This window comes from Sus scrofa, chromosome 1, assembly GCF_054392235.1.
Source record: "Sus scrofa isolate SSC_HxYL_T2T_F1_AM1 chromosome 1, Sscrofa_HxYL_maternal_Yorkshire_Landrace_v2.0, whole genome shotgun sequence".
Classification (NCBI taxonomy): domain Eukaryota; kingdom Metazoa; phylum Chordata; class Mammalia; order Artiodactyla; family Suidae; genus Sus; species Sus scrofa.
In genome coordinates, this window is record NC_139383.1 from 121,136,531 (window position 1) to 121,149,520 (window position 12,990).

General features: G+C 38.4%; 1 long non-coding RNA gene across 3 annotated transcripts in view; it reads left to right on the top strand.

Moving 5' to 3' along the window:
• LOC110260996 (uncharacterized) overlaps positions 1-12,990 on the top strand; it is a 625,553-nt gene that overhangs the window by 165,649 nt on the left and 446,914 nt on the right. For all 3 annotated transcript variants that reach the window (XR_014810176.1, XR_014810179.1, XR_002344674.2), the window contains exon 2: positions 1,207-1,290. This is a non-coding gene — a long non-coding RNA (uncharacterized LOC110260996). The remainder of the gene's footprint in view (positions 1-1,206; positions 1,291-12,990) is intronic.

Consider the following 12,990-nt stretch of genomic DNA (forward strand, 5'->3'; position numbering starts at 1 on the left):
CATATGTAAAAATATTTATATAGTGTTTCAAGTCTGCAGCATTCAGCAGACATCCCTTTGGATCTCTCCCTTTTGGTAATATATTTAACTCAAAAGAAGTCATAGGCATATTGGGGGCAGATAGTAGGTACAAATCTGACAAAAAGCTAATGAGCTCTCCTGTGATTATCACAGAGAATGGTGACTCATTAAATCTCATTTCCTGGGCAAGTCCAAATAGGGAGAAGAAATTATCTGAAATAAAGGCCTGAGAACCTAATGCAGTCAGATTTATGGGCGTCCGTATCAGCAGCCACTTGATAATCAGTGCAAATAGTGAAGTGTTCTAATGAGGTACTCTAAAGTATTTAATTGGTTACTTTATTAAAATTTTTAATAGTTTTGTTGTTTTCTGTTAGGAATTAGCCCCACAGCAGGGAGGGTCCTGAAACCAAGTGGGGTTGCCTTTTGGTTGGATTCAGTCCTAGCTCTTGTTCCCCTCCCTGGTATCTCTTTATGTGTATTAACATTATTGTTGATATTCAAGGCTAGGCTGGAAAAGGGTCAAGGTGGTTAGAGTCCATAAAGACTTCTTCCCCTTTTGGTTCCAAAGAATAAAGTATCTGCTTAGAAAGAATCCTCTTCCAACTCCCTTAGAGTGAGTGATTTTTCATTATTTGGGTTTTTCACTCTTAAGAAATTTTTCCAAGAAAGGGCAAGCCATAAGCAAGATGAAGAAGAGACCGAAGTTTGTTTTTGACCGCTTAACTTCCTTTTAAATATTTTTCTTCGCCTTCCCAGCCTTCCCTTACTATCTTGTTCCTCATGGTTAAGTCCTGGAAGCTTTCCAATTGTGAGTTAGTCAAATGAGAATAGCTTAAGGTATTGTTCTTCTCAGGGACTCAGAAATGCAAATAAATGACTTTCTAGTGGTAGAATTGTAGATGTCATAAGAAGTTGGGTGAGGTCTTGATATTTAGTATGTCTTAGATCATACCCACTCATCAGGCTAGGCTTGTTGCTTCATCATCCCATGGATGTGGGCGCTTAAGACTATTTATTAGAGGAATTGCTGGTTGACTGAGGGGAGACTGAGCAAGGGTGTGTGGTGCCTGCGGTTATGTGACCCGTTACTGCCTCATCTCATGATCTCATTCGATAACATCATCCTGAAACAGAAAAGATCATTCTTAGTTTCACATTCTTCCCTAACCCTTGTGTTTCTAGATACTATCTTCGTCATCAGCCTTTAGACTTGCAACTAAGACCTGTGCTTTCTGCCACAACCACGAGGAGGAAGATCACCTACAGGTATGATTTATTTTTCAAGGGCCATGGGCAGAATTCCTAATGGAGAAATCATTCCAGACAGCCTTTTCATAGCAAAGATGAGTTTGCCGGTGCAGAACGTCAGGATGATTTAGATGAATTCAGGTTCCAACTCATGTTCACATTAAGATCCAGTATTTGAGGCTACTCATCTTTTAAGGTCATAGATTCCTAAGATAACATATTGGGGTAGACCCTGCCAAAGAGGGGGTTGGAGTATAAGGTTGTAGTTCAGATTTTGAAAGGTGATTGAGTTAAAGTACTATATTTCCTTGATTCAAAAATGCATATAAAAACATGTCCATGTTTTATACTTTATAAAATCATCTTACAAACAGTTCATAAGCACGCTTAAATTGGTATTTTGTTGTCTTCTCACCATATATCTGCCGATAAATCTTATAAGCAACATTTTCATTGAACTTAGGAAATACTCTTCCTTCTCTATAGGCTTGAAGGTCTTATTCACAACTTGTTAGCATTTTGGCGTATGAGACTACTACAGCCAACTCTCCTCTATTGTTGATGAGAGGAAGGCCAGGAGGGTCTTTAAAAAAACACGTGTTCAGGTTAAGCGCAGCTTAATTATGGTCAGTGGCTGAACTGACTCAAAGCAGGGGCAAGCTGTCAGCGCCAAGTTGTGGGTGTTGTGGGAACCTAACTGAGATCTGTAGCAAACATGAGGTGAAGGGTATAGCCGATGTTACAGACCAGGACTTAAGAGAGAAAGGGCAAACTCAGAGCGACACAGGTTTCAGAGGCCAAGAGCACCAACCTGCAGAAAGTACATGCCAGTATATTTACTTAGAAAACTTTTTGGATGGATACGTCCCACAGTGTTGATAGTGTTGGGGAATAGGGTGATGGGGGAAAGACATAAATTCTTACTTTTATTTTGTACACTTCTGTTGCTAAAATATTATATAATGAATAATTCTTTTAATTTAAGGTGCTATGCTAAAGAGAAAAAAAAAAAAAATAGATCCCAGAGGTAAAACCTGTTTGCAGCTTCTAAGCTACAGGCAAATCTAGACTTAATTTATTGGGACAGTGGTTGGAACCTGCTCGGCTTCACTTTGCCCACACCAACCCTCCGTCTCTTGGGCCTGTCCCTGACAGTGTGGGGTCCCCTCCAGAGAGTGGAGCCAAGACCCCTTCTCCAATGATTTCCCAGGCAACACTGGAAAGAGGTAGCCTCGTTATAGGCTGCAGAAGATATTGGCTCAAGAACCCCCCAGTACGGGCCACTGGCTGGGGTTCCCCTTCTCTGTATGGCTTGCTCCATGCTGATGGCAGAGAGGAGGATCAGATGCCCGGTGATGTGAAAGTGAACATTGAATTGACTTCCCATGCTTTGATCTGTATCCACTTAGAAAGGAGCCTTGTTTTCCCCCAATGCCAAGAGCTGAGCAAGCAACACGTGACCGTAGCTCCTGTTTTCTGGTGTCATGTCAAGGCCAACCAGAGCGGAAACAAAAAATCTTTCCTTTCCCTTCTCTTTCATGTGCATGGGACAAGGGACTCTGGGTGGGAAATGCCTCCTGTAAATCTTCATTACTGATTGGGGGGAAGGGGGAGAGGGATGCCATGAAAACCGCCAGCACCGTTCCTTTCTTTCCTGGGAAGATGTTCAGCTGCGGGCCGTCCCTTCAGTTCGTTTGAGTACTCCGTTTTCCAGAGTCTCCTACATCCACATTCTGTTTTCCTTCTTTTGTTGTTAGCTACTCTGTATTCCTCAGCATTCTTTTTAGTTGAGACACTTCTGCAACTTTGAAAGCTAAGTCCTGGAAACCAGTGTGGCTGTCTGGGTGTGTGTACAGTTTCCAAAGTGAGTGCTGTTTCTGACTTGAAACAGAATCGGTAGGGACTACCTTAGCTTCACCCGGGGTGAGTAGCCTTACCTGGACCTCTGTGGTAAAAGTTCTTAAAGAACATTCTCCTTGTAAAAATAGCCAGAAATGGCTTGATGGTGTTCTCCCCTTGGGCCTGCCTCCCTGCCTTACTGGGCAGTTGATGCCAGATGGGCCTGGAGTGAAGGGCGAACCCCGAGGAACCATTCCAAGTCTTGGGCAGCAACAAGCAGAACCATGGATTTGCTTTGCTAGCTTCTGCTGCTCACCTTATGTGCCTGTCTTTTCCCTTCAGACATCAATGTTTTTTTCCAGTGTCCCCCTTTGAAAAAGATTGATGTGGCTGGCCATGGCGAGGGGATTAACATGAATAACAAATTATTCTCACACGTTTGAAGTTATAGGCCTATTATACTTGCCCTTTAGGGAAACACTGGGCTTTACTGAGCTATTGTTATTCTCAACAAATTTCGGTAATTATCAGTGCTCCGAGTTGGGTTGCTTGGTTTCAGCTCAGTTTATGCGAAGTGCCTGTGCCTTTTGGGAGGCTCCTCTGACTTCGTGATGCATAGGGAAGGAGGCTGCCTCAGGGAGGGGGCAGTACTTCCCTACCCTAAAATTTGCAACTAAGTTTTAAACTGTCTCAGTAGTTTTCATCTTGGCTCTCAGGGAGTAAGTAGGTAAAGGCAACCTGGAGAAATGATGATGGTACAGGGTAGAGGAGAGGGTGGGGCCCACAGATAGGAATAGCTTGTCCTGCAAACCCAGAACAATGGTTGGGCCATTGGGAGGTAGAGAAGAATTAGAAGTAGCAGATTCGAATCCCTAATCTAGGCAGAATCTATTATTGTGTAACTGTGGTAACTACCTAAACTCTTGAAGCCACCGTTTGCTCATATGTAATATGGGTCTGATAGAATATGAATTTTGGGCAATGTAGAGAAAGAAATACAATAATGAAATATTTTTATTGTGTACATGCTCTCTGCAACTGTTACTATTATAGATGTTATTTATGACTGTTACTATTTACAACTGTTATTTTTAGTGCTGCTAGTACTAGCCTGCCTGTCTCTTTACATTCTGGTATTAGTCTTGAAAAAGAGAGAGCCCTCCCGTGAGCTGTGTAAAGCATCTACATGGAAGAATAGGGGTCTTATTCATATAATAAATTGCACTAAACACTTTCTTGTGCAACCACATTCAAATCCCAGCACTGCCAGTGACTTGCTGTGTCGCCTCCGGAAAATTACTTGTTTCCATGCCTCCATTTCTCTGTCTGTAAACCAGCAGTGTTTATTTCACAAGGTTGTCATGGAAATGCAATAAGGCTGTAATGCACTTGGATGAGTGCTTTTGAAGTCAGCATAACAGCTCCCTAGACCTCCTGGGCAGCTCTGTACCTTCCAGGTGATTGGATAGAAATACATGTGATGCATCACTTTTTAGGAGGTGGTGTTGTTCCGCTCCCCAGGGTGGGTCTGCCTTCTCCCCAGGGGTATTGTATTGATATTGCTGAGTGGTTATGTGGGTCCGTTTCTGGGTGGGTGTTGATGTGGTGTTGATCCTGCTGATCAGTTTCTCTTCCCCAGACTGCCCTTTTTCCTTCAGGATGGTGACCATCATGGACTAGCTGCCCAAGTTTCAACAGCATCCCTGATTTTATCACTAACAAGAAATTCTAAATCTCCAAATCCCTGTCAGCCATGTCTTCTGTGGGAAAAGAGCAAGATTTGCTTCCGTACTCTATCCCCACATGGAACCTTCCTACCTGGGTGAAATTCCTGATGAAAGGAAAGTAGATGAATGAGAACATGGTGGAATTCAGATCAGATGTTAAGATTATTCAGGCGGGGGACTTGAATGAAATAACACATGCAAACATCCTTTCTTTAGGCACTTGAAATAATCCCTTTCAGGGTAAGGATAATTACCACCATAGAGTGTCCCAATTGAGATGAACACAGAAAGCAGCAAGTGATCTAAGACAGTCACTGTAATTCTGTACCAAAAAATCAAGATGGATCTTGTTCTATACAAACTTTGGTATGACAGTCTGGATATCTAAAGCAACTACCTCTGTTAAAAGAAAAATCAGGACATACTGGGATGAAGAGTTTATTTGCACCAAAATCAATTCAAATCAGGCAGTATTCAGTCTAGCAGATAGAAAGGAGCTCCATGGAACTATGCAAAGTGAAAGACTCTTAAAGCCAGAAGAGAGAGGGAACAAGGTATTTCAACTAGGCCAAAAAGTAGGTTGGTTATTGCAAAGTCACTTTCCTTCAGGGAATGGCAGGGGTGCATCAGGCAGATTACCTAACACGTGTTGATCAGGAGATCCCTGGTTGACTGGTTTAAGAGTCCATTTTGGGGAGAACTGCAAATGTAATTAAGTTAAGTCTCTGTTTGGTGACATGGAGCTTGGTGTAAATGACTATATTGGGCCTTTTATCTTGTTTGAATGATTCCCCCCTTTTGATCAAACTCAGCATCACTGAGAGATGTGAACAAAATGGAAGGTATTAGCAGTACTCCCAGCTCTGAGGTTTTCACAGTTTCTCTTGATCCCGTGAGATAGTCACAGGTTATAATGTCTTTTTTACTGAATCTCCTTGTGATATTCACAAGTCACCATGCTGGGTTTATAGTCTTGAAATCATTCATTCTCTTCATTCCTTTCTTACATTCTCATCTTAGGGAGTTGAGTCATTTGCTTGGAGGTTAGCAGCTGTAAATATGCATTTAAAGCTTTTGAGAGAATATAGCATTATCAGACTGCTATGATTATTATAAGTAGGATAATCTCCATGTGGGGAGTATACTTTGGAGCTCTGTTCCCCAGGACCCACACCAGCCAGAATCGAACAAGTCAAAGAAAGACTGCCATTAAAGGGGTCACTTTGTTAAGCCAGCTGGCTTGTTCGGTGATCTTTTGTAATTGTGTCTCAACTTCCCTAGAAGTGTCAACCCACGAACAGCGAGTGGTGTTGGCCACAGCATAAACACCTCACTCAGCTAAAAGATTACCTAGGGCTATCCTACTGTCAGAAACAACTTTGACCAGAGAATCTAGGGGTTGTTTTTGAGCAGCTCTTGCTTCGGCTGCAGATTCTGCAAAGTCTTCCAAAGTTAAGGAGAGATTCTTGATCCTAGCCTCATTTGTACTTACTCCTGGCCAGAGCAGTAGGGATCTGCCACAGGAAGCTGATTTTGAATCATGAATGCTTTCTGGTAATTGCCATTTGAGTCTGTGGTTCAGGACCGAAAAGGTGACAGCCATGGAGGCCAGGAAGATTTAAGAGTCTGGAGACTGCACAGGTAGTTTTATTCCAGTTCCCCTTGCCTGTGCCTACTTTTTTGAACAGAGCCTGGACCCAAGTTTCCTTGGGTTTCTGGTTGTCAGTCAGAGGCAGGGAAATGGAATCCCATAGTTAAGGAATCTTAGCACAATAGAGAGGGGACTGAGATTGTTCCAGAGAAACTGAGGCCTTGGAAATCAGGAAGAAGTCTATGATGGGCCCTAGACTTCTTGGTACAGGATCGCCAGCTTCGTGGCACATCAAGCAGTCTTTTGGTGATTGAATCACTCTTCCTTGCAATGGCCAGAGATACGTAAGTGATGGCATTTTTTTTTCCCCTAGGCCAGAGCAAGATAAAAGAATCATCATCAAGATCTTCGTGCCATAAAAATTAGGAAGAGGATAGTTAGAGAGGGAGAAAGAAATGGAAAGAAATGTTCTTTTTTTTTTTGTCTTTTGTCTTTTTTAGGGCCACACCTGTAGCATATGGAGTTCTCAGAATAGGGGTCAAATCAGAGCTGTAGCCGCTGGCCTGTAGTGTCTGCAACCTACACCACAGCTTTCAGCAGTGTGGATCCTTAACCCACTGAGTGAGGCCAGGGATCAAACCTGCAACCTCAGGGTTCCTACTTGGATTCATTTCTGCTGCGCCACGACGGGAACTCCTCACGTTCTTGATCTAATATCTTGGGAGGAAGCACTTTACCTTGATGTTGGCTGTTGCTTTTCTTAGTCAGTTTGATTTTGAGTTCTCTAGTGTTTCCATAGGACAAGATGTCACTTGGAGCCTTCTTCAGCTTTGAAATACACACCCAAATTTCAACATCTTGAAATTCGGCAGTGATGTCAGTGGCCAGGAATACTTATTAGGATCCTTTCTTTCCATGAATCTCACGTTTGTGAAAGCATCGGAGTAAAACAGTAGCTGTCTGTAAATGACGGAAGACATACAAATGCCTGTGGTAAAGACCTGATGAGAATTTATTTTATTGGAATTGATAAGGAAACTTAGTTATTTCTGTGACATACAAAATTTTAAAATAATAATTGGAATTGTGACTGATGGCATACCAGGACATGTTTGGTTTTTAGGAATTTTCTACAATTTCTAGAACATTGTTACTAATAACATGCATCTCTACAAGTATAGCTTTAAAAAGTTTATTGCCACTTACTTGACAGTGCTTCCCATGTCATTTAACATTCCAAATACCACTATTTGGTTTAACATCTGTCTTTTACAATGTGAGAGACAAATCCTTTGAGATTTTCCAGGGGTTCTCTGGGAAATCTTTAAGATACTTTGAGGTCAGAAAGACTCTTTTTAGAATTTGATTTGGGGAACCCATCAAAAGATCAAAGGGTTTAAGCATTTGAGTAAATAAGATCACAGATTATTTTGAAATAATGTTTAATCATCTATTGAACCAAAGTAAAAATAGGAAAATTTAAAGGCAAATACAGCAGATTATATAGTTCTGAACAAAACTTAGCTCTTTTAATAGTATGAAGTCTGTGGTTTCTAGAGTTATCAAAGACCCAATAAAGAGAATGTGAAGCACAGTAAATTTTAGTAAAACACAGAATCTTTGCTTTCCAGGTAGTTTATCCAAAAGATAAACAAACAAACAAACAAAACCTAACTTCTCTAGTCTCTTATCAAGAGCAAATCAGGGGTTTAGAACTGACTGCAGTGGCTTGGGTTGCTGTGGCGGTGCAGGTTTGATCCCTGACCTGGTGCAGTGGGTTGAAGGATCTGTCATTGCCGTGTCTCTGGCGTAGATCATAGCTATGGCATAGATTCATTTACTGGTCTGGGAACTTCCATATGTTGCAGGTGTGACCATTAAAAAAAATAATAAAAAGATCAGATCAATAGTCCAATAAAACTTGTGTTAACAGAAAGAAAATAAGACTATAATTTTGTGCCAGTGGATATTTGGTATCAAAATTCATTCTTTAAAAACTTTAAACCCATTCCAATCTTAGCTTGACCACACATAAAGTTCTTTTCCTGAGATTGCTTTTTCCACAAACTTCCCCCACCATTTTTACATCCTTTCAGATTTTGTCTTATGTTTTTTCTTTGTTCTTGTTTTAAAACAAGCAGTCATATTACTTTCTTTACCTACTTTTCATATACAGTTGTTTTTTCCACCCTTATTATTTCTAATCTATTTTAATTACATATTGACTTAATTATTTCTTAATCCTTAGAATTCTTTATTCCTAGTGAAAACCATGAAGTAAACAGTTGTGGACTGTTTGTTAAACAAGCATTCTGGGGATTGGCAAATTTATAAATACATTTTGTATTTTCTAGAAATATATTCTTCCTAATAGTTAATTTTCCATTGTGACTCAAAACATGTTTACTAATAGACTCAAATATCTTTAGTTCCTCTGTAAAAGGAAACCAAAAGTAGATAAATCCTATGTTTAGTAGTTGATGTTTCAGTATTTTATCATATTTGGAAATGATCTATATACTGAATGAATATCTGTCATTTAACTTATCTCATTATAACATTAAAGTTTCAGGTTCCCCAGAAGATTTTGGAAACTTTTTTTAAATAGTCATACTATAAAATATAATTGCTGTTGAAAAATCCATTTATAAACCTTTATCTTACATCTGTTTAATTCACTTGTTCTTAGCAATTGTTTAGATTAGTCATGAAAATTTCACAAGAGGTGGAAACAACTAACTGTCATCCTAAGTTACCTTTCTTGTGACACATTCTGTAACAGAGCTAGCGTGAGCTGTTTTCACTTTTAGTAAGCCTAGCTAGAATAAAAGTATTAAATGTAATGCTGGTAATGTTATGCCATGCCTGTTTTAATTAAATCAATAAACTTAAACTAGCCTTTATTTACTAGATCATATGTGCTTAGAAAACATTGGAGTTAGTTTCTATATTTCTGAAAGTATATTCAATTTTATTTGACTTATGTAAACACTTGTTTATCTTTTTTTGAATTTATGTTATTTTATTAAGATGTTTTAAAGCATATAAGGAGGAACACTTTCCAGTTCATTTTATGATCTATAAAAATAGAGCAGAGAAAAAAACAAGTGATCTCACTTTAAAAAATAGAGGCAAGCTCCCACATTTAAAAAATAACACTTAAAAAGCATGTTTTTACACCACTACTCTGTCACAGATGATTTAATATTACAAAATCTATTAGTATAATTTATAATTAGTATAATTTCAAATTTTTAAATCTATATATGTGCTAGTATAGACAGGTTCCAGCAGGTATTTCTTGTGCAAACACTTAGCAAAACTAGGATACAATATACTTACCAAACATGGTAAGAACATTTTATTCCAAACCAACAGTCTATCATCACACTTAATAGTGCACAAGTCATGAAATCAGGATAAAGCCCAAGGTTGTTCTGTCACCACTGTTATTTACTATAATTCTAGAAGTGCTGTTCAATATTATTGGGCCAGAAAGTGAGAGAAAAAAGTTTTTTTAAAAGTATAAAACTGTATTTACCAGCTACATTGACATTATTTAAATAAAATAAAATTTTCTCATCTTTTAAAATTGAAAAAATTTGCCAATTTTAAGTGTATGATTCAACAAGACTTGACAAAGTCTTGTATAGTTGTGTTGCTGTGACCATAATCATGATGTAGGCCATAAATGCAGAATATTCCCTGTGGCATTTTAAAATTAATTACTTCACTCTGCCTCTTGTTCCTGGCAGTCACTAATTCACATTCTGTCACTATAGTTTTGCTTTTTCTATAATGTCGTATAAATAGAATCGGGATATAATAAAATTTGCATTTGGCTTCTTTGATTTAGCATAATGCTGTGGAGATTTTTCCATATCGTTGAATTTGTTAGTACATGGTTATTTTTTTATTGCCCTGTATTAGTTCATTATATGGATATATCACATTTATCTGTTGACTTGCTGATGGACATTTGGATTGTTTCCACTTTGAGACTACTGTGATAAAGTTGCTGTGAGTCTTTTATTGCAAGTCATTGTGTGAACATGTTTTCATTTCTCTTAAGTAAATACCTAAGACTAGGTCTGATGGACCTTATGTAATGGTATGCTTAATTAATAGCAAACTGCCAAACTATAGCTCATGATGGATATAAAATTTTTTGCTTTCCTACTTGCTGCATATCCTTGGCAACTTTCAATAATGTCTGTTTTTAGTTTCAGCAGTTTAAGAAGATTTGTGCAAGTATCTCGTGGTTCTTTTTTGTATTTCCTTATGAATGATTATGCTGAGTATCTTTTCATGAGTGTTTTTGACATTGTTATATCTTCTGTGTTAAAGTGTCTGTTTCATATCTTCAGATCTTTTTATCATTTTTTTTATTGGCTTGTCTTCTTAAGTTGGAAGAGTTGTCTCTGTATTTTGGATATAAGGTCTTTATCAGTTACATGTTTTGCAAAGAGTTTCTTCCACTGTGTGATTTACCTTTTCCTCTTCTTAACGGTATTTTTTGAAGGACAAAGGGTATAATTTTGAAATATAATTAATCTTTTTTTCCTATCTGGTTTATGCTTATGTGGGTCATGTGTAAGAAATGTTTACCTAAATCACAAAGTTTTTTTTTCTAATTTATATCTAGACATTTTATAATTTTACATTTAGGTTTATGTTTTTTTCTGAGGTAATTTTTGTGTGCAGTGTGAGATGAGCATCTAGGTTAATTGTTTTGCTTGTGGATATCTATCTGGTTACTCCAGCATTATTTGTTGAAAAGATTATCTTTTCCCCATTGAAATACCAAGGCACCTTTGTTAAAAATCAGTTAATCATATATTGGTCTTTTTCTAGACTGCCTGTTTTGTTTCACTAATCTGTTTATCTGTCCTTATTCCAATACCACACTGCCTTAATTATTGTAGCTTCATAATAAACTTTGAAATCATGTAGTATAAGTCCATCTTGGTTCAATTTTTTAAAAAAAAAAATTGAAGTATACTTGACTTACCATGTTGTGTTAATTTCAGGTGTATGGCAGAATGAATCAGTTATATACGAATATATATATAGATCCATTCATTCTCAAATTGATCTCTGAGATTATAGAATATAGAGTAGGTCCTTGTTGGTTGTCTGTTTTATGTATAATAGTGTGTATATGTTAATCCCAAACTCCTAATTTATCCCCACCCACCACATTTCCCCTTTGGTAACGGTTATAAGTTTGATTTCAAACTCTGTGAGTCTGTTTCTGCTTTGTAAGTAAGTTCTTTTATAGCATTTTTATTAGATACCATATATTAGTGATCTCCTGCGATATTTGTCTTTCCCTTTCTGACTTACTACGCTTAGTATGATAATCTCTAGGTCCATCCATGTTGCTGCAATTTCCATTGTTGGGGGGGTTATGTCTGACTGGTATGCCATTGTATGTATGTGCCACATCTTCTTAATTCCTCTCTTGATGGACATTTAGGTTGCTTTCATGTCTTGGCTATTGTAAATAGCACTGCATTGAATATTGGGGTGCAGGTACCTTTTTGAATTAAACTCAAAATGGATTAAAAGACTTAAACCTAAGGCTGAATACTATAAAACTCTGAGAGGAAAACATGCAATTTATGTACCTTTTTGAATTATACTTTTCCGTGGGTGTATGCCCAGGAGTGCTATTTATGGATCCTATGGTAGTTCTAATTAATATTTATCTCAGTATGTTCTTCCTTGAGTTTATTCTTTATGAGTTTCTTTGCATTTCCTGGCATTGAGTGAGAGTTCCCTTTCCCATGTTAGGGAAGTTTTTGGCTATAATCTCTTCAAATATTTCCTCAGGCCCTCTCTCTCTCCTCCTTCTGGGACCCCTGTAATATGAATGTGAATGTTGGTGTATTTATTGTTGTCCCATAGTTTTCCTAGACTGTCATCATTTCATTTCTTTCTTTATTCTGTTCCATGACAGTGATTTCCACTTTTCTGTCTTCCAGCTCACTTATTTGTTCTTCTGCCTCAGTTGTTCTGCTATTGATTCCTCCTCCCGTAATTTTTGTTTTCGTTACTGTATTGTTCATCTTTGTTCCTTAAACCTAGCTCTCTGTGAAATATTTCTTACAACTTCTCAGTCAGTGCTTCCATTCTTTTTCTGAGGTCTTAGATCGTCTGTATCATTACCTTGAATTCTTTTTCAGGTAGATTGCGTATCTTCTCTTCATTCAGTTATTATTATGGGTTTTTATTTTGTTGCTTTATCTGAAACATATTTCTCTGTCATCTTATTTTGTCTAACTTTCTGTGTCTTGTGGTCTCCTTTCCACAGGCTGCAGGATAGTAGTTCCTTTTGCTGCTTATGTCTCCCCCATGATAGGTGAGGTTGGTCCAGGGGCTTGTACAGGCTTCCTGGTGGGAGGGACTGGTGCCTGCCTACTGTGAGGTGGAGCTGGGTCTTGTGCCTCTTGTGGTGTGATTAGAGGTGGCTGTAAGCTCAGTATGACTTTAGGTAGCCTGTCTGCTTATGGGTAGGGGCTGCGTTTCCATCCAGTGTTCTAGCACTGGAGCCTGCAG